The sequence below is a fragment of the Streptopelia decaocto genome (genome assembly GCF_964273445.1).
Source record: "Streptopelia decaocto genome assembly, chromosome: Z".
NCBI classification, from domain to species: domain Eukaryota; kingdom Metazoa; phylum Chordata; class Aves; order Columbiformes; family Columbidae; genus Streptopelia; species Streptopelia decaocto.
This window is the reverse complement of record NC_138657.1, coordinates 48,433,651-48,453,817: the sequence shown is the minus strand read 5'-3', so window position 1 is coordinate 48,453,817 and position 20,167 is coordinate 48,433,651.

The following is a 20,167-nucleotide window of genomic DNA, read 5'->3' as shown; positions in this document are numbered from 1 at the left end:
AAGGTCCTACCTATTGGATCTTCATTATATATTGCTTGCAATATCTTTTATAGGAAATACATATTCTGCATGCCTAATTTTGGGATCAAATTCATGTTCAGCAGCTTAAGTGAACTGAAACTTCCCTCCAGGTCAACATCAAGCATTTAATTACATCTGGGGCTGTGACTAGAGTCCTAGAGAAGTCTCTATTGGCTGCTTTGGTAGATCTCCAGCCTCTAGCAATGCAGAAACCCCATTTTTGGATCTGCTGCCTTGCTGTCGTGAATGGTCTACTGCCTCTGAGGGGCCCGTGAGCCTGTGTTGAATTTGGAATGGAAGTGCATCAGAGCTAGCTCCCAGAAAACTTTTTGTTATCTGGGAGTTACATGTTGCAGCATTTCAATTCAGGTATTCAGCCACCAAAGCTGAGATTCAAGGTTTGGATTAGAGATTTAGGTTGTAAATGTGTAGCACAAAGAGACTTGCCCTCTTCTAAGATGCAGTTTTGTTTCCTGGAGAAATTACTGTCGCAGTCTGTCTCTAGTTGTTTGTCACTACAGGAGAAGTGGTGAAACACAGCTCAGACTTAATAAATGTACCCTGCTTTTCCACTTTTTGGACAATCAGTTTAGACATGTGACCCTGTGGAAATTTGGCACTGTTTCACTGCCGTGTTTTGTATCTGTGTATGTGTTAGGTGTTCTCTCTGCTCTGGCCAAGCAAGTGGGGGCTCCTGGTACTTCCAGTCCAGATAAACATGGCTATGCAAAAAGTACCCCGGCTCAAATTAAGACTCATCTTGATATGTGAAGAAATAAGACTTCAGTTACAACAAAGAGTTTCATATCAGGCAGAGAAATAAGTCCAGATAAACGCAGTGTTATTTAGTGTTTGTAAGAATGTGGTGTGGCAGCTTACAAGACTATGTGTCTCACTTCAACCAGAATTATCTTTCAAGTACTCAAGCTCTTGCTTTACATGATGGTCTATATTTCTTTGTGGATTTTATCCAAAATGATCATCATTATTTACTAACATATTTATTTATAAAAAATCCATTAATTAAAAAGGCTATAATGAGTTTGTCAGTAGGCTAGCAAAGTGTTCGAAAATCTTGTTTCAAATTATTTAAATTTTCAAAAATTATGTACACGACATTTTCATAGTAGAAAGTGGAGTTTTTTGCTAGTGCAATCTACTCTTTTTTTTTTTTTTTTCAATTTCTATTTCAGGCTTGAGATTCACTTGTTAGTTCTGGTTTGTGCATGAGAAAACAAAATTTTCAACTGCAAATACCTACTCACATACTTAGATACTCAACTTTAAATGTAGTAGCAGTCTCAAACACACTAATCATGCGTTTCCAGGTCAAATAAATGTGTACATTACTTCACAATTTAAGTCAAAGTCTTGAAAGCTCTTCCAGTTCATTGGCAATTATTTCAAACAAGCTTATTGGAATATTATAGCACTGTAAAATTATTATAAGACTGCAACGTTGTTATTTTATTATATCTTGTTCTGTAATATCATCCGTATGCAGACATATCTTTCCAAGAAAGAGAAAGATGACTTTTTTTAAAGCCAAAGAAATGATCCTTTCTTTTCCTTCTGAAAAAAGACCCTATGGCAGTGACACTTCCTAATGATGCTTTTGGTGGCAGTGACACTTCCTAACGATGCTTTTGATAATAGTTAGCTAAATGATTTCTGTGTTATATTCCCTTTGGTAGGAAAAAGTTGTTAAAGACAGGAAAAAATATTCAGCAGATAAAGAAGTATCTGCAAGCATAGCAAACACTGATGGGAAATCAGAATCTACACAGTGACAGACCTCTCAGTGAGCATTTTTAGTTTAAACATTAATCAGGTCAGATGTGACCATCAGTATGTTTAGCTGTTTTGATACTCTTGTTTCTACAGCTACTGAAATCAAGTCTTAAACTTCAGAGCTGATGATTTCATTGTTCAGCATGAACAATCAACCCTGGAGACCACGTAGTGCTAAATATTAAGCCAGCTATGAATCAGTTGTGGTTGCAACTAAGTGGCAACAATAGAGTGGGAAAGAAAGTTTGCTAAATGCCTTATTCTTACACATATATCAAAATACTTCAAAACAATATTTTTATTAGTACTTTCCTCTGGAAAACATAGGTTTACTTTCTTCTTTCTTTCCCCCTCCCCTCCCCTCCCCTCCCCTCCCCTCCCCTCCCCTCCCCTCCCCTCCCCTCCCCTCCCCTCCCCTCCCCTCCCCTCCCCTCCCCTCCCCTCCCCTCCCCTCCCCTCCCCTCCCCTCCTTTCCTCCTTCCTTCCCTCTCTCCTTCCCTCTTTCCTTCTCTGTTTTTCTTTCTCCTGGTTACATGTATTGAGTGTTCAGCTGTTCTTCTTCTTCTTCACTAGAAGAAGAGAAATAGAACACCAATCTAATTTCAGAAAATTGAAAAGGTCACGGCAGTATATTATGCTATTACTTTATAAAATACGTCATACTGTAATTTTAAAAATCTTTTAATAACCAGCACAATATTAATTTGATTTCATTGGTTAATCACTTAATTAAAATGAAAAATAAAAAAGTTGACACACTCATAACAGTTTTTAGATGACAGCTTTATTAGATTCACCTTCAATTAACACCCTTTGAAAAACTAAAATTTAGAATAACTGCAAGTTCAGTGGAAAATCCAGTTTGCTAGTTCTACAGGTAAGTTTACTACCTGAGGTTCACAAATGCTTCTTAATGTTGCAATATATTTAAATAGTTAAGAATAAAGGAAACTCTATGGCAAACCTGAAACTGAATTGCAGTAAAGATGCAGAAGGAAATTCTGTAATAATTGTCTCCATGAATGATTCCTCCTACTTAAATTCCAACTGTCTTTTTAAAAATTAGGCTTTTGCTCTTTTAATTTTCAGAATTGAATCTCATCTTTCCACGATAAACTATAAATTGTGTTGATGTTTATGTCTCTTTTGATCTTGACAATTAGTTTTCAAAAAGGTCAGAGTCCCTTTTAATATTTTATGTTCCTTATTTTTTTTTCCCCCTAGGTAGTCCGAAGTAGTTGCTCTATCTCATCTCATTCTGTTGAAACTCAGCCAAAGGTCAGTCTGTGAGGAAGTGATACAGGATTAATGTGTCAGTAATTGTTCATCGCCAGCTGACATGAGAAATATCTGGACTGACAGAGAACTGGCAGATGAGCTTCCAGCTAAAGGAGCTTTCAGCTAAAAGGGATTAAGTCTCAAGTTAAGCCTCTGACTGCCAGCCTGAGAATAAACTAAGAAAACATACTATTTTTTTTTTTTGTATGAATTTACATACTATTTTCTCCCTAGTCCAACTTTATTTTGGTGAGTTCAATTTTCAATGATACTTTTGGTGAAAAAAGTTTGACAAATATAATTTTCCTGTGGTACAGTATCTGAAGGCAAGAATCTATTACTTGCCACAATAAAAGAGAATCATTGATCTTCCTCAGCTTCCACTGTGAATTAGCCTGTCACCACTACTGTGTCTGTATGCTGGGATGTTGTGGATGAAACAGGTAAAAACCCTTTTTATCCTGTCATGAAAATAATTTGCTTTATTCTACAAGCATGAGCTTTCACCACTGTGGCTTCAGTACATAACTTCTATTATGGCAAAAGAGCTGTTTAGCTTCTTGCTTTTTGTTTGTTGCCAAACATACAATAATGTGACTGAGACAGCTCCAGTTACTCAATGGATTTAAGACCTAACTGCAACTTACTCCAATCATCCTCTTCCGTGAGCATTACTGTAAGTGAAACATAAAACTATCAGGCAATAAGACCCACACATGAAAATATTGTTAAAGTAAAAAAGTCATACAAGTTGGACAGGCACTTCTTATCCCCATTATATTTGAAGAGCTACAGTATGATAGTAGGGATCCTTCATGTTCAGGACCATTTACAGAAATTAACTAATCAATCCTTGCAACACTAGTGTTTTAGGATGAGTTATTTCGAGTTGGTTGTGAAAGGTGAGTGAAGAAAAGTGAGAAGAATCTTATTTACCAGAAAGGTGAACTGTGGGTCCAATGCCTTGTGTTAACAGTGTAGAGGTTAGTAAAACCGACCTGCAAACCTGCTCTGAACCGAAGAGTTTCTCATCTTTAACCTAGATTACATCTACCAGTCTACTGAGGTATGGTACAGGTGTAGAAGATGGACTGATTTCTATGATGTATAAATTCCTAAAAATTCTAAAATTGCAAAGAAGAATTCACTTCAGCTGTTTTCAGAAAGCAAGAATAAAATGTATAGGAAAAGGAAAAGGAAAAGGAAAAGGAAAAGGAAAAGGAAAAGGAAAAGGAAAAGGAAAAGGAAAAGGAAAAGGAAAAGGAAAAGGAAAAGGAAAAGGAAAAGGAAAAGGAAAAGGAAAAGGAAAAGGAAAAGGAAAAGGAAGGAAAGGAAAGGAAAGGAAAGGAAAGGAAAGGAAAGGAAAAGAAAAGAAAAGAAAAGAAAAGAAAAGAAAAGAAAAGAAAAGAAAAGAAAAGAAAAGAAAAGAAAAGAAAAGAAAAGAAAAGAAAAGAAAAGAAAAGAAAAGAAAAGAAAAGAAAAGAAAAGAAAAGAAAAGAAAAGAAAAGAAAAGAAAAGAAAAGAAAAGAAAAGAAAAGAAAAGAAAAGAAAAGAAAAAGGGAAAGAAAGGGAAAGAAAAAGGGAAAGAAAGGGAAAGAAAGGGAAAGAAAAGGAAAGGAAAGGAAAGGGAAGGAAAGGAAAGGAAAGGAAAGGAAAGGAAAGAAAAGAAAAGAAAAGAAAAGAAAAGAAAAGAAAAGAAAAGAAAAGAAAAGAAAAGAAAAGAAAAGAAAAGAAAAGAAAAGAAAAGAAAAGAAAAGAAAAGAAAAGAAAAGAAAAGAAAAGAAAAGAAAAGAAAAGAAAAGAAAAGAAAAGAAAAGAAAAGAAAAGAAAAGAAAAGAAAAGAAAAGAAAAGAAAAGAAAAGAAAAGAAAAGAAAAGAAAAGAAAAGAAAAGAAAAGAAAAGAAAAGAAAAGAAAAGAAAAGAAAAGAAAAGAAAAGAAAAGAAAAGAAAAGAAAAGAAAAGAAAAGAAAAGAAAAGAAAAGAAAAGAAAAGAAAAGAAAAGAAAAGAAAAGAAAAGAAAAGAAAAGAAAAGAAAAGAAAAGAAAAGAAAAGAAAAGAAAAGAAAAGAAAAAAGAAAAGAAAAGAAAAGAAAAGAAAAGAAAAGAAAAGAAAAGAAAAGAAAAGAAAAGAAAAGAAAAGAAAAGAAAAGAAAAGAAAAGAAAAGAAAAGAAAAGAAAAGAAAAGAATTACCCTTTTATGCTCAAAACATCTTCATATATGAATGAAGTCATTCTGCTCACAACATGGATCATATATTATTCATTACCTTGGAAATGAAAGACCTATTTTTAAAAGTAATTTTTGCCATTCTACATAGGTAGTTGTGAAGCAGAAAACAGTGTTGGTCTTCCATAAAATTTTTGAAAATGTATGGTCCTAAAGAAGGAGAATATTGAGTCCAATGTAAAAAAAAGATATAAAAATATAAAATCAGTATCCAATATTACCATTAGAGTTTATTACTCACATATTTTACACTAGATATTCACTACTGTATCAGAAGCAATATCTTGCATGTGCAGAAAAGAGAATTAATACATCTGATTACTGTTGATAAAAAGATAAAACTTTTAAAATGCTATGAAAAAGGTGAGAGTGGGAGGCTGCATCAATCAAAGTTAAGGGTAGCTTGGAAGAAGAAGAGGTAGAAACTATTTCAAGGACCAAAGAAATTGAGTGGGACTTTCAATAGTGAGAATGGAGAATTCTCACAAACCCAAGGAGAAGAAACAGCTTGAGAATAAAATTTTCTTTACATTGAAGACATAAAAGATGAAAAAGGCAGGACAAATTTGAATTAATTTTAAATTGACTGTCTAATTTAATATCCAGTTATTGAATCAGAATCAGAATGTGTGCAGAATCAGAACACATGGTGTGGCCAGGGTTTCCAGAAGTACTATTAGAGTACAAAAGTGCAGCAGGAAAGTATCACTATACAACCAAGCATATGGCAAGTTTGTAAGACAGCATTCAAAAATATAAAAAGCCATGGTTAAAAGACACGTGCATCAAGCTAGACATGTAATCCTACCCCCTTCTAAACCATTCACAGAGTGAGCCCATATTGGTCAAGCTTCTATGGAACACTTTCAAACTTTTATGTTGAATTTAAAGTAAAAAATTTCTGGGCAATTTTGAAAGATATATTTAAGAAGAGATAGGAAGTGGAAAAGTTAAACAAAGCAAACCAACACTAACAGATCTTGAGAACATAAGTAGATACTTTGAAGCAAACTGTGAAAGTACACTGGCTAATTTGTTTAATTTAAGAACTTTTGTCATGCCAGAGAGACCAAATATTTCATAATCACAAAGAATACATCATTGTTCAAGAGACAGCAGCTGCCTTAGTTCCAAAATGCAATTTCCAAGAGCAAAAAAATATGCAAACACAAACCAAGATGTATTAGTATGTGTGAGATGATATGGTAATATATGCTCAGCACTCAAGAAGTTAGCTAAGAATCCTGGAAGACATGTAAAACATCAGTAACTGGTTGAGTTTTTCTCTGACAGTATAATCTGATGAATGTAACATTTTTCTTTTCAGATTTGTTAATTTTTCTTGGATCATGTTTTTAATGAATGCATTTATTCTTTATATTTTTTTTGAGCAGTTTGTTCAAAAGTGTTTCAGCTAGTGGCTGAAGTATGAACCCTGAACCCTCCCCTTTGATATTTTTGCTTTTCATTAGTCATTATTTATAAATGGCCATATAAGTCACTTTCATTTTCTTTCCTATCCCTATCAGGGTCGATGTTTTAAACGAGAGAACATATTGAAGAAGAAGAAGATGTCATAACAGGAAAAAGGTTGAAGGAACAGAGTTCCCTCCCTGGAAGCAATAAGGGTAGAAGGAAGTGTAGAGTGTACAAGACAAATGAGAAAACACAAGAGGAATGAGAAAATACATAAGGCACTTAGAGAGGCAATGGAGACAGCTGTAACGATAAGCCTGAAGGATCAATAGGCCAGAATCTATTGTGGCAAACTAAAGGAAACTTGAAGAATCTGAAACTGAAAGAGCAAAAATATGGGAGGTAAGCAGGAAGACGAAGGGAGAAGGCCACAGACTCAGACAGATAACTGCTAATCGATAGCAGGAATAGGAAAGCAACAAATAAATCTGTACAAAGACAGCAGTTAGCAATATTTCAGATAAACTATGACATGTAATAAGGCAGCCATCATTGTGGGACTTTAAAGAAAAATTTGCAGACAGCCCAAAATGCAGCAGTCAATATGGGGAAAACAAGAAATTAATAAAACAGATAATAAGACAGAAATCAATATGACAAAAAAAGGCATGTAATCCAAAAAGTGATAAGGCACTAGGTAATATCACAAAGAAAAGCCCCTGAGAATTGTTCTTTTTGAGCTTAATGGAATTTTGTCACTTGCCACATTTGCACTTGACAAAACCTAATCCTGAAAACAGGTCTCTGCCTTCATGGTAACTAGTTATTAACAAAAGAGGAACACACAGAGCTATTCTGTGAATTGATAAGGTAAGAGTTACAAGAGAGGAACCACAGGAAAAAAAGATATCTTCAAAGGCTATTGTCCAACACCTCATTGAAACAGCTTCTTTACTAAAACGTGAATAACTACAGGTGCATTAATGCCCAGGTCCATAGGAAGCTGTTGATACCTAACAGTAAATCAGATTCCTTATTCAGAAAAATTAGTCCAATTCTTATTTAGAGAAAAAACAAACCAAACCAAAACTGAAAAGGTATATCCTCTGTGTGTGTACACGTTCCTTGGAAGATAGTTCTCACTGAAATTGTCTGTCAAGATACTTATAAGTCCTGTCTCCCGAGGGAGGTTTTCCTGTCATAGTCACAAATGTGGGGACAGGTGGATGGCAGCACATTCTATCCACTTTATCATGCTCCATTTTCTGTCACTCAATCTCAAAATAATGTGTTGGGTTCCCTATAGACATGGTTTTAATGCCTTCTTGCATGTTTGAGAAGTGCTTAGTAACAAATGTTCCATGTCTGTAGAAACTACTGCTGCAAACCTGATTAACTTTAGTGACTATACTATATTCCTTGCTAAAAACAAAACAAACCAAAACAAAACAAAACAAAAGAATGAAAAAGAATACCAAGGCCCTTGATTTTCTGCTTGAATGATGTGTTTGTTTTGTGTAACATATGACAGAAACCACTGCAACATTGATAGGAGGGGTACTCAAAAGCAAAGAGTTTGAAGAATAGAAAAGATTTTTTTAAGAAAAACCTTGTTACACCAAATTTTTTGTTTCATTTATGCATACAGTTGTATAGGGTTTTTGTGGCAAGGTTTTGATAACAGGAGGGCTACAGGGGTATCTTCTGTGAGAAAGTGCTAGAAGCTTTCCCTGCATCTTACAGAGCCAATGCCAGCCACCTCCAAGATAGACTCTCTGCTGTCCAAGGCTGAGCCATCAGCAATGGTGGTAGCACCTCTGGGATAACATATTGAAGAAGGGCAAAAAAACCTGCACAATGGCAACTTCAGCCAGAGAAAAGAGTGCAAATATGTGAGAGATGCAGCCCTGCAGACACAAGCTCAGTGAAGAAAGAAGGACAGGAGGTACTCCAGGCGCTGGAGCGGAGATTCCTCTGCAGCCCATGGTGCATAACATGGTGAGGCCATCTGTCCCCCTGCAGCCCATAGAGCTCCATGGTGGAGCAGAGATCGATCTGCAGCCTGTGGGCAACCGCACAGGCAGAGCAAGTGAATGTGCCTATGACTCCATAAGAAGCCCTGACTAGAGATACCTCCTGGCAGGACCTGTGGAGAGAAGACCCCATGCTGGCAGGACTTGTGACCCAGTGGGTGACCCATGCTGTAGGTCTGTTCCTGAAGGACTGCATCCTGTGGAAGCAACCCACACTGCAGCAGCTCATGAAGAACTGCAGGCCATAGGCTGGATTGATGTTGGAGAAGGTCATGGAGGACTGTTCCTGTGGGAGGGACCCCACAGTGGAGGAGGGGAGGAGTGTGAGGAGGAAGGAGTACCAGAGACAATGTGTGATGAACTGACTGCAACTCCCATTCCTCACCCTCTTGTGCCAGTTGGAGGAAGGAGGTAGAGAAAATAGGGAGGGAAGTTGAGCTTCAAAAGAAGGGAGTGGTATGGGAAGGTATTTTTAAGATTTGTTTTGTTGTTGTTGTTTTTTGTTGTTGTCATTCTTTTTGTTTTTGTTTGTTTGTTTGTTTGTTTTTCTCATTATTCTACTCTAATTTGACAGGTACTAAATTAATTTCCCCAGCTCAAATCTGTTTTGCCCATGACAGTAATTGGTGAGTGATTCCTTCTTGTCCTTATCTTGACCCACAAACTTTTCATTATATTTTTCTGTCTCCTATCCGGCTGAGGAGGAAAATTACAGAACAGCTTTGGTCAGTACTGGTGTTCAGCTAGGGTCCACCCACCACAGCTTTTCACAGAATCACAGAATCGACTGGGTTGGAAAAGACCCAGAGATCATCGAGTCCAACCCTTGGTCCAACTCTAGTCTGTTTACTAGATCATGGCACTAAGTGCCATGTCCAGTCTCAGTTTAAAAACCTCCAGGGATGGCGAGTCCACCACCTCCCTGGGCAGGCCATTCCAATGCCTGACCACCCTCTCTGTAAAGAATTTCTTTCTAATATCCAGCCTAAATTTCCCCTGGCAGAGTTTAAGCCCATGCCCTCTTGTCCTATTGCTGACTGCCTGGGTTTTTACAGAGGTTTCTTGATTCTTTTAAGCAAGTGTTGTTATTTTTTTTTGCATTTGTAGTTATGGATCTTATAATAATGTGAAAATGCTGGGTTCATGCCAAAAACACTAGCTCCATCTATGCTTATGCTGTACATCCAGGTACTTGTCAGGAAAACGTAAGAAAAAACAGAATACAAAATATGCTGTCAATAAATCTGCCATACACTCTGTCATAGAAGGGACCCTGTTATTCCCACATTTGAAACCTGCATAGACAAGAAAATACAATGCACTTTCTTACAATAGGGGCAAGAAAAATTGATTAAATCTCCTCACAAGTCTCTGACCTCTTTAATTCTCATGTCCAGTGGCTTGAAGGGCTCCTCAGCTGCTTCTTGTAAATGCTGTTTCCTTCACATATTTCACAGGTCAAAAGCCCGGGAGTACTAAGGCTCCTTATTCCATACTCCTTTTATCTAAATCTTTTCTATCCAACTTCATCTGTCGTAACTGTGTTAGTGATGAATTTTGCTCAAGTGAAAACCTGCCCTGGGGTTGCTGAAGAAACACTTTAGATAGACTGTTACTGGGCATTCTTAAATGGTGTCTGAGGTGTCATCTCTTCCCCATGGTTAGGGCTGCTTGAGCATAAGCTTTATTCTATTATTTACTTTACTTTTACTTTGTTACACAAAACCTTCAGTGAAATTGTCAAGGTTTAATTGCAGGGTGACAATAAACCATGGCAGATGCTCTCTGTTAATCCCCGCTGCAACCTGTCTGTAGACAGGAAAAAGTGACAAGAAGGATAAGGAAGAGAGGCTTAGTCTTGCAAGTTGGAAAAAAAGTTTTAAAGGCTTTACTAATGCTACTAATAAATAGAGAAAGCAATACCAAATATACAAAAGTAATCTTGAATATCCTGCGTAGCAGCATTTTGCCACTCATATGCAGAGCTGGCATGCCTCCAGCAGCTGCAGGACAGGCACTTGGAAGTCCTGGGCGGGACTTCATACCAAACTGGATCTGGATTCAGGGATGCAGGGTCTCAGTCCTCAAATTTGCAGATATGACAGGCAGGGTCCTCTTCAGATGCCGCCCATGGTCAAAGAGAGTGAGACGCTTGTGATCTCCCTCTCTTATAGGATGTATAATGTGTATGGGATGGAATACTCAGTTGATCAGTTTTAGTCACCTGTTCTCTTTGCCTCTCCTTGCAAACACGTCCCTCTCATGATGGAATGTGCAAAATTTTATCAGAACTCTTGGCTTTCATAGCAAAAAATCTAAACATGAGCTTCTTCAGCATTCCATTGGTCACTCTTATCAGTCTGGAACGCAGTGTCCGAAAAACATGTAGTTACTTAGAAGGTAATTAGGAGAACTTAGATGAAAGGAAAATTCACTGAAAAAGAACTGGTCTTATTTTTAACAAAACCAGAACAGAAACTTGAGCAGCTGAATATTTGAACTTACTCTTTTCCCAAGTCTCAGAGCTATATTATGAAGAAGCCTGAGGTGCTGTTCCTAAGGACAGTTTTTGTTGCTAATTTCACTGAACTGCCAGAATGATATGAATTATATAAATATAATGTTTCTGTTAACTCTTCTATTTGTTACATGCTTTAGGATGAATTGAACTATATGGATAAGCTGATTTAATTCATTATTTTCAAAGTTCCATTGTTCAAGTAAATTGTGTTAACATCTGTAACAGTATTTTCATAACTTCTCTTTGATTTATTAATAATGAGAACTACTTGCTGGAAAGAATTAATATAACCATCTGTTTTTCATCTGATTTATTTATGTAGCAACTGTCATTTGCAAAACCCATGTTTCCTTCAAGCATAACACCCTTGATAACATCTACATGAACATCTCCTGCATACTAAGTGCATCTAGTTAGCTGCATAGACAGTGTTTTGTTCCATTTGCTGATTTATTTCTCTTAGAAAGTGGACAGTGATAGTGGACAGGTATTGGTTTGATGCTATCTTGTTTATTACAAAGACTATGCACAAAATCCTGTTTCCCTACATTCTGGAGAAACGATTTATAGAAGACAGCTTCCTATTCAGAAATCTAAATCTCTTTCTCCAGTGAGAACTCTGTTCAAAGGTAGCTTTGTTTCTTGGCTTCACCCCAGGATTACTCTTTGCTTGGCTTTCTCCAGTGACTCTTATTTACAGGTATACACAGCTGCAACATATCCATTCTGCGGCCCCCGGTATTATTAATGATCAGTTACCAGGGAAACTTTTCTTCATAGGGCTTAGGTACTCATTAGCTGTACCAGGTAATCTACCTCTATGGCAATAGCTTCTACTTTTCAGCTATCACTGTACTAAGGTATATTTAAATATTCCTTCTACTTAACCTGAAAGGATGAGGTTTACTGCAGTTGTTCACTTTAATGATGTCTATGACTGGTAGTCTCTTAGCAGCAGAACAATAATACCAGGGAGTTTTTGGTGTGAAGATTACTAGAAAAACATCCGGATCCAAACAAGTTTGTAAATAGCATATGAAAGTAAGATAATCATGACAGTGATCATGTGGTTTGTCTCTTTATCTGTATTTGTCTAAACTGTCAGAATGACAGTCCAGTAAGAACTATGAGTCAAAGACTTTCAAAAGTGAAGGTTAGTTTCAGCATGTTCTGCTTCTGTGTTTGTAGGGTAGTTGTCTGGTCAACAGTTAATTCACAAATACATATAAAAGAGGTAGGGAGCTTTTAATTTATCTGCAAGAAATTTTTTATGGCATTGAGAATTGCTTGCAGGTTTACAATTTTTTCCCAAGTATCAATCTATTCAGACTATTAGACTATTATTCAAGTTTAAGAAATGTTTCACAAAAGTTTCTTCTTAGAGCTTTGAGTTACAGAAAACAGACTAGGTCAGGAAACTTCATGGATTGCTGTTGTATTGAAAACTTTCTTCAGGTTTAGTCAACACACTGTATAAAGGAAAAACTTTATGGCAGCTTTTTAATATAGATTTGAAATTTTAGACAAATTTGAGGTATTAAATACTTAAGTTCAACTTTGTACGTACTTTCTTTAATTGTGTGTTAATGGATTAAGTTCCTGAAATACAAACAGGTGGTCAAGGAATTAGGCAAAGATAGTGTAGTTTTAAAGTTCACATACAAATCTGGCTTGGCTTTCAGACAAAACAAATGAGTTTTAATTACTCATTTGTCCTTGGTGTTGTGCAGCTCCATAGCTGAAAATTTTACTTTAGAAACAACTTTATAAAACTTCACCTTGTGGTGTATTTCTGGGCATCTCTAAACTAGGAATATACATTATTCTCAACTTTTTTTGATTATCTGAAGAGGGACTGATGTTTGAATACTTGTTAGTGCTAATTAATTTCCAGGAGAAGGAAGTTATGATGCAGTTGGTTTAATGTGAAGGAAACAAAATAATTAAACAAAACTCCTTCATCTTTTCATACCTGTGTGGTACTTCTTTTTGTCAAGCCTGAAGCTGTGATTTTCAATGGTAGTTTACAGTAATACCTCACATCTACAGCATACATTAGTACCTTGTTACATTTCTGGTGTTACTTTTCCTTCAAAATCAATTGTTCAAAGGTATTTTCTGGCTCCTACCTGCTCCTGCCACAGGAAATGCTTAATGCAACAGTGCAAAAGCTATTGCGTATTTGCTGGTAAATACAAAATACTGTGTGTGTTTTCAGATATGTTTTAGAGCTAGCTGCAAGAACATCCAGAATACAATAGAATAGATATAGAATAAAAAATTTCAACTAGAATGGACCTACAATGTGCTCCTTCATCTATCATTTGAATAAATAAAAAGAAATGGTTTTGTTACTGTGGTGAAAATTTTTTCTAGGTGCTTCATATAGCAAAGTGTCAAGACATGTAGTAACTGAGTAGGTTCCTATTTTTATTTTTTATTTTTTGAATTAGGGGAGGTTTTATGTGTTTATTTGTGTGTTTTCCAACCCTAAGTACTCTCAATTCCCAGACCTCTAGAATTTTAAGACCAATAAAGAAAAAATATCATCTGAAATAAGAACACAGATAATTTTGGAGAAGCCATCTGGAAATTACAAATGTTTCTAGGACCCTGGTGAAAACAATTTACTTACTGTCATTGACTAAATCGTGTGTGTACATTTGCACACTTTGATATTGTCAAAATGCAATTGGATTTTAAAATTTACAGAATTTCAGCCTCTAACTGCCTTGGTTTTCTATGCCAGGAATCTCGTCTGGCATGGAAAAACAGACTATCACCTCCAGTGTTTTTTGGCAAAGTAGAAGTACTGATAGTCAAATAGCACTTCTCAAAGAACTGGAAAAACTATAAATATCTTAGAAAAAAGGGCTGTGGTCATTTTGCCTGTCAGACTACAAAATGCTCCTTTCTTTTACTTTCTCCAGCCATAACTAAGCAAGTTCTATTGAAAGAGAGGAACAACTACATGGGAATAAAAGAACTGCCTGCCAAAGTGATGTGAATGGAGGGTGGTGGTGATTGTTTCAAAAGACAAGTATGCACATCCCAAATTAAGAATTGGTACTCCTCCCTTCTTGAGTGGTCAACAGAATGAAAAAAAGATTACATGATATTTGTAAATGAACTCTCTCTGTCATTGTGTTGTGTAGTTTGGGTCCAGTAACTCATGCACTTTACCTTAATCTGGCTTGCATTGCATGATTTTCCAAGCAATTAGACAAGAACAAGAGACAACTGATCTGCAAATTGAGTCTTTTGGAGATTCTAAAAAAAACCCTAACATCCTTCATCACATTCAAAGGGTAACAGAAGTAATCCTGATTTTAGATGAAAGGTATGAGACTTTGTAGCACCAATAGAAATCATTATCAGGCCAGGAAGGATTTCTGCTGTACGATAAGTTTTGGGAACCATATAGAATTTGTCATTCCAGTATATGGTTACACCAATATGTCCTCATAGATTACATAGGTTACACCAATATGTCCTCACAGATCTTGGACAACAGGCATAGTGCTGCAATACTTCCCACTTTTTTTTTTTTTTTTCTTTCACACAGCAATAAAAAGGCCAAAACAGTTTTACAGTATGAAAAAGTATTCTCTGTCAGTAGGCTTGGTGAGGCTTGAGCTGAGTAAGTGAAAAAAACCTGTATGCTAAGTGCACGAGAGATGTGTGGAAAGTGTGGCAGGTCTTTAAAGAACACATCCTGCATTTGAATACTTTATTGCTGTGGCAAAGACATAGAGTAACTGATGTAGGAAGCTGGAGTTCCTTTTTGGTTGTATGAAATAGGTTTATCATTTTGTTTTTAGTGATGAAATACTTGAAATAGCATTTTCCATGGAATTTAGTATTATGAAGAAACTTTAAATAAACTTTTTATTAGAAATGAACAAATCGGCAAAGGATTTAATATTTGCAAATTGAGAGGTTTCAGAGAGGTTTTCTAGACAAACATGGAGTATGTATGCCTATCATTTGGATATCAACTTGCATTTCCCTGAGTTTCTGCAATGCCTCATAGGATTCGTAGTCTACATTATGAGGCTGGCTCCTAAAAGAGAATGATGACATAGACATATATGTTAAATCTACCATAACACTGCAGCAGTATTCAGAAGTATTGATGTTCAGTTGTCTTGCCTTGAAATGAATTAACGATTCTAACGATTATTCACCTGAGTATCTTGCAGAGGAAAATGTACAGCCTGTGCACATCACAACTCCAAGTAAGATACTGAACAGAAAAAATACCTTGTTCTGGATAATCTCACTATTCTGTAATGTTAAAAGGATTTCAGCACTACAGTTATAGTGGAAGCAATAAAAATAAAACTGAAAATGAGAATGTAGCTTCGCTTAGAAATTATAGAAAGTAATTTCTATCTTCTATTTATTTATATGTCACAAAAAATACTGGAATTATCTTATACACACATTTCTTTCAGGTAGTAGCTAAGTTTGATCAGTGTTGAAACATAAACTTCTTAATGAAACCGCATAGCTGTCTTTTTGACAGTACTGACTTCCTGTAGTGTACTGCTCTTTCCAATAAGCTCAGAAGACAACATCCATACAGTATGTGAAATATGTTGGGGGTCAGTGATGAAGAAGGGAAGAAGTCCAGGGAATTAGGTGTACCTGTATCCAGAATTAGCAGCAAAATTTATGTCAGCAAATAATGGGCCTGGTGATGGAGGCTGGGAGGCTTTCATCATTGCTCTTCATGATATGGCTTCTCTGGCTAGTTAGATTTCAATTTTAAATAACAGCATTTTACTCCTGGTTACTGTTTTAAATGGAAAAGTGATTGTCTAGTTATGGAAAATTGCTTTCAGAGTTATTCTCAGACTTCAGAAACAGTAGATCACTTTAAAAAGAAAAACATATAAGCAATGCCTTTAGAAGTACACCTGGAGCCTACTCATAGAGTGGGCTCCAGTTCACAAAGAAAGGATTTTAAAATTATCTTAATGTGGTGTTAAATCTTTGAAAGGCAAATCTGGCATCGGACTCATATAGGATGAAGGTGGATGCCAGCTGAAAATTTTTCAAAAGTTTATCTGTAGATAAGGTTCAGACATCAGGTGTTGCTGAAAACCTAGTTAAGTAACAGTACAAATCTTCAAGCATTCAAACAACTTTAAAAATCTGGCTTTATGTGGATATCCTTCTAAAATTACTAAAACTGAAGAATGTAACCCTGGACTGCTCCCTGAACAAAGAGTTCAACTATATTATTTCCACTCTTGAAGCTCCATTCAAACCTCTTTTTTTGATGAAAATGTTCTCTTGTCAGCTACCTTATACCTCAAGGACTTATTTTGACACATGCTGAGAGTGTAAGGCAGTGGCTTAAAGACACTTATTAGGTACCCAGAGTCAAAAGGGATTTTTGCATAGAAGCCAGTCAGTTGCTTTCAATTTTTCATTTTACTTGGTGCCAAAAGAATCATGTTTACCTTTTCAAAAGGGACTTCTCATTTTGGGGAATTTTAGAGAGATCTTTTGCTACCCTGTGACTTAGTGTACCTAGACAGTCCCACAGCATGGGCACTATGACATTTGAAGCTTGTATATTAATAACTTGATGTTACAGCCTTTACTCCTGTGAGTGTTTTCCCCAAGTGCAGTAGGACAGTGCTTTGTATACAGGAAGGGGAACGTGGCAGAGGTAATGATGACCAAAGTTTTGTTGGAATGAAAAAGTAGCAAGGTCCCCACAGTGTATGGCTGTATTGTACAAGAATACCATATTTTTTACAGGGGTCACAGAGTGGAAAGGGAAAAAGTGACATCAGAGAATTTCTGTCATCCCAGAGCCTACTTTATTACTACACTGATAGCTCTCCACAGTGCTTCATTAGTTAGTGCAAATGGAATAACATGATGAAGCTGCTGTTGCCCTGTTACTGTTAGAACAGCTCAGAAAAGGTTAAATACACAACTGCCATGCTATATGTTTCTGTCTCCCAAGAGAAAACTTAGGACACGGAAGCATGGAAAGTACTTAATCTCCTTTTTGCTTTCTCTTCATACACAGACTTCACATCTGTTCCAAAACACGCATGACAGCTGTATAGATATAGTGTTCCCTAGCAATAATCTTCCATTTTCACCGGACAAGCTCCAATATTTCATGTCACTCTGTAAATAGTGTTAAAAAAAAAAGTGAAAGCAACTTTTGTTCTGTTAGCCTTTTCATCTACTTACATTTATCTCCTTTTTTTCTGCCGCTGAATTCCAACCTAAATCATGTTTTACACAGCGAAGTTCAAGTTTTGTACATAAAGGAATTCGAGAAAATCTGAACTTTTTTTTGTGTTTGTGTGTGTGTGCATGTGTATTTGGAAGAAAATGTGGGTGGCCTAAGATATTGTCTCTCATTTTCTATAGAAAATGGAAACAAAATTAGAAACTAAAGAAGTGAGAGAGACCGCTAAGAGGCAGCATTAAGCATATGGTAATTATGGTTATTCAAAGATTGATTAATTTATCTTATAGAATAATACAAAAAGTATGTAACAGTAGTACTCCTATACTCTTTTACAGTAGTAGAAGTAAATAATATTAATATTTACAAGGATTATTACTTGTTGCACTAAAGGTCAATTGAGGATCTCTCACATACTAGATGCTATACAAAGGGGACAACAATGATCTCCGTTTCCTAAGTAAACAAAGCTGATTCAAACCTCTTTCTTCATCCTCCAAAAACTTTTAATCTTGTAGGCTAGTTTAAACCAAGCTGAGAAAGTTAAAATAGCAAGTTCTTGCAAATTTCATGAAGTGGTGAAGAAAAGACAAGAAGGAACTGGAGTGTTGCTTTTGAACCATAAGTGCCTATGTACATGTTTTGTGTTCAGAGAAAGCACAGTGGGCATACCAGCCGAGTCAGGTAATTGCGTGTGTACATATGTACACGTGCATATGCAAAGCATACAGTTGTAAAACCAACGTAATATTCTTCAACTCACCAAACACAAAGAGCTGTGGAATGTAAAGGACATGCCAATAGCTGCATTAATCCACTATATTAAAAGCTGAAATACGATTACTTGTGGGATATAGTGCCTCTCTGGATCACATCCTAGGAATAAATAATAAGTAGAAATTGTGGCACAAGAATGTAACGATGTCATTCTTCAAGATACACTTGGGTGCTAGACGCCAGCTCTAAGTGTACTTTACATGATTGCAGGTCATCAACAGTGCTTTAAAGACTTCCTAAAAGACACATATTTTTTCATATTGCTACAAATACAACCCAGTAAATGCTTCAGCAGGAAATCTGTGGTTCTTCATTCTTCGCCGGCATGAAGGTTATAGGCTTTGGCAGCAGGAAAGATAACATCACCCATTATGGCAATATCTTTATTTCATCCTACTTTTAAAAATCAAGCTTTTAATAAGTTACAAGATCTACCTTGAGAGTATAGTCTGAATAACTCTTTTTTTAATAAAGTAAAAATATAAATGAAACGTTGCATCATCATTAATTGTGGAATGATGTTTAAAACTCTGTCAGATATGAAAAGATCTTTAACCTTCTCAGTATATCTTGATGAGTAAATTCTGAGACATGAACCGAAACAGCCATGACATTTTGAGTTTCTGAATGCTAGTTCAAGACTGATGAGGGCTGAAAGGGTTACCATAAAAATAAAAATAGAAGGTTTCCACATTCTCTCACTTTGGCAGAATGTGCTTTGACAGGTAGGAGTAGCCCACATGAAAGAGATTTGTGCTTAAGAAACTGAGAAACAAATGGTCAAGCAATTCTCCCACAGTATGTGGAGAGGTATTAATAAGCTGTGTATTCCTTCTTTTAATTTCTTTCACTTTTCTCATTTTCCTTTGCTAATTCTTCTCTCTCCTTCCATTCTGCCTTTTCTGTTTATTTTTTTTTTCATAGTACTTGTTAATGCAGTGCCATTTCAGAAATGTCAGTTTTAGACCTTGCTACAGGTGACCTTAACTCTGATTCTGTTATTGAGGAAGACAGTGGAGCTGCAGTCACAGTATTAGAGTATTGCTTATATGTTGTGACATTTTGTTGAAGTGCAAAACTGGTAAAGGTAGGAGCTTGTCTGCATCAAGAAGCCTGCTTAAAATCAAAGTGCAACAAACACACAAGTGGAAATGTGTGTGTGGATTGTTTTGCATAAGCATTTACCTACTTCTATTATTATCAGATGATGTAGCTGTTAGTTGAGGTTGAGTGAGATACAATAGGTCATCCTCCAGAAACAAATATCAAATAGATATGGAGATAGTCAAAGGCCAAATGCTGTTCTATTTTGTTGTGGGGATGGACAGACTGCATTAACCACTGAGGGACAAGGTTGAAAGTCACTCAGTCAACAGGCTTTCAGTGTGGAGAGATGATATCACATGCATAGAAAGAGAAATTTTTCCCTCTGTCATTGGAGACGGTATTTACCAGCTCAAAATCAACAGACTAGATATAGTGTAAGCCTGTGGAAAAACTCCTTACCATGGAGGAGAAATGGAAAACCAGAAATAGTCTTCGATCTGCTCAAGAAAGGAGACAAAAGGGAAACTGCAAATACAAAGAGAACAGATTGGAGGGAGCAGAACAACCAGGCTGAAACAAACCTTTTGGTAACTGGAATAAATCTCTTTATCCTGAGTTGGGACTCACAACATTGAACCTATGTTTCATTAAGGCTTCAGAGCAGCAGGAGACACTGGACTGGGATATGATTCTGTGCTACTGGAACATGGGATCAGATCAGAAATGCTTAATGAAAACAGACTGGTGTAGCCTACTGGTGACAGATATATATCTGCAGATGTTGAGGTTTTTTCTTGGGGATCCAGGACCCAGACATACAAGCATTACTATTTT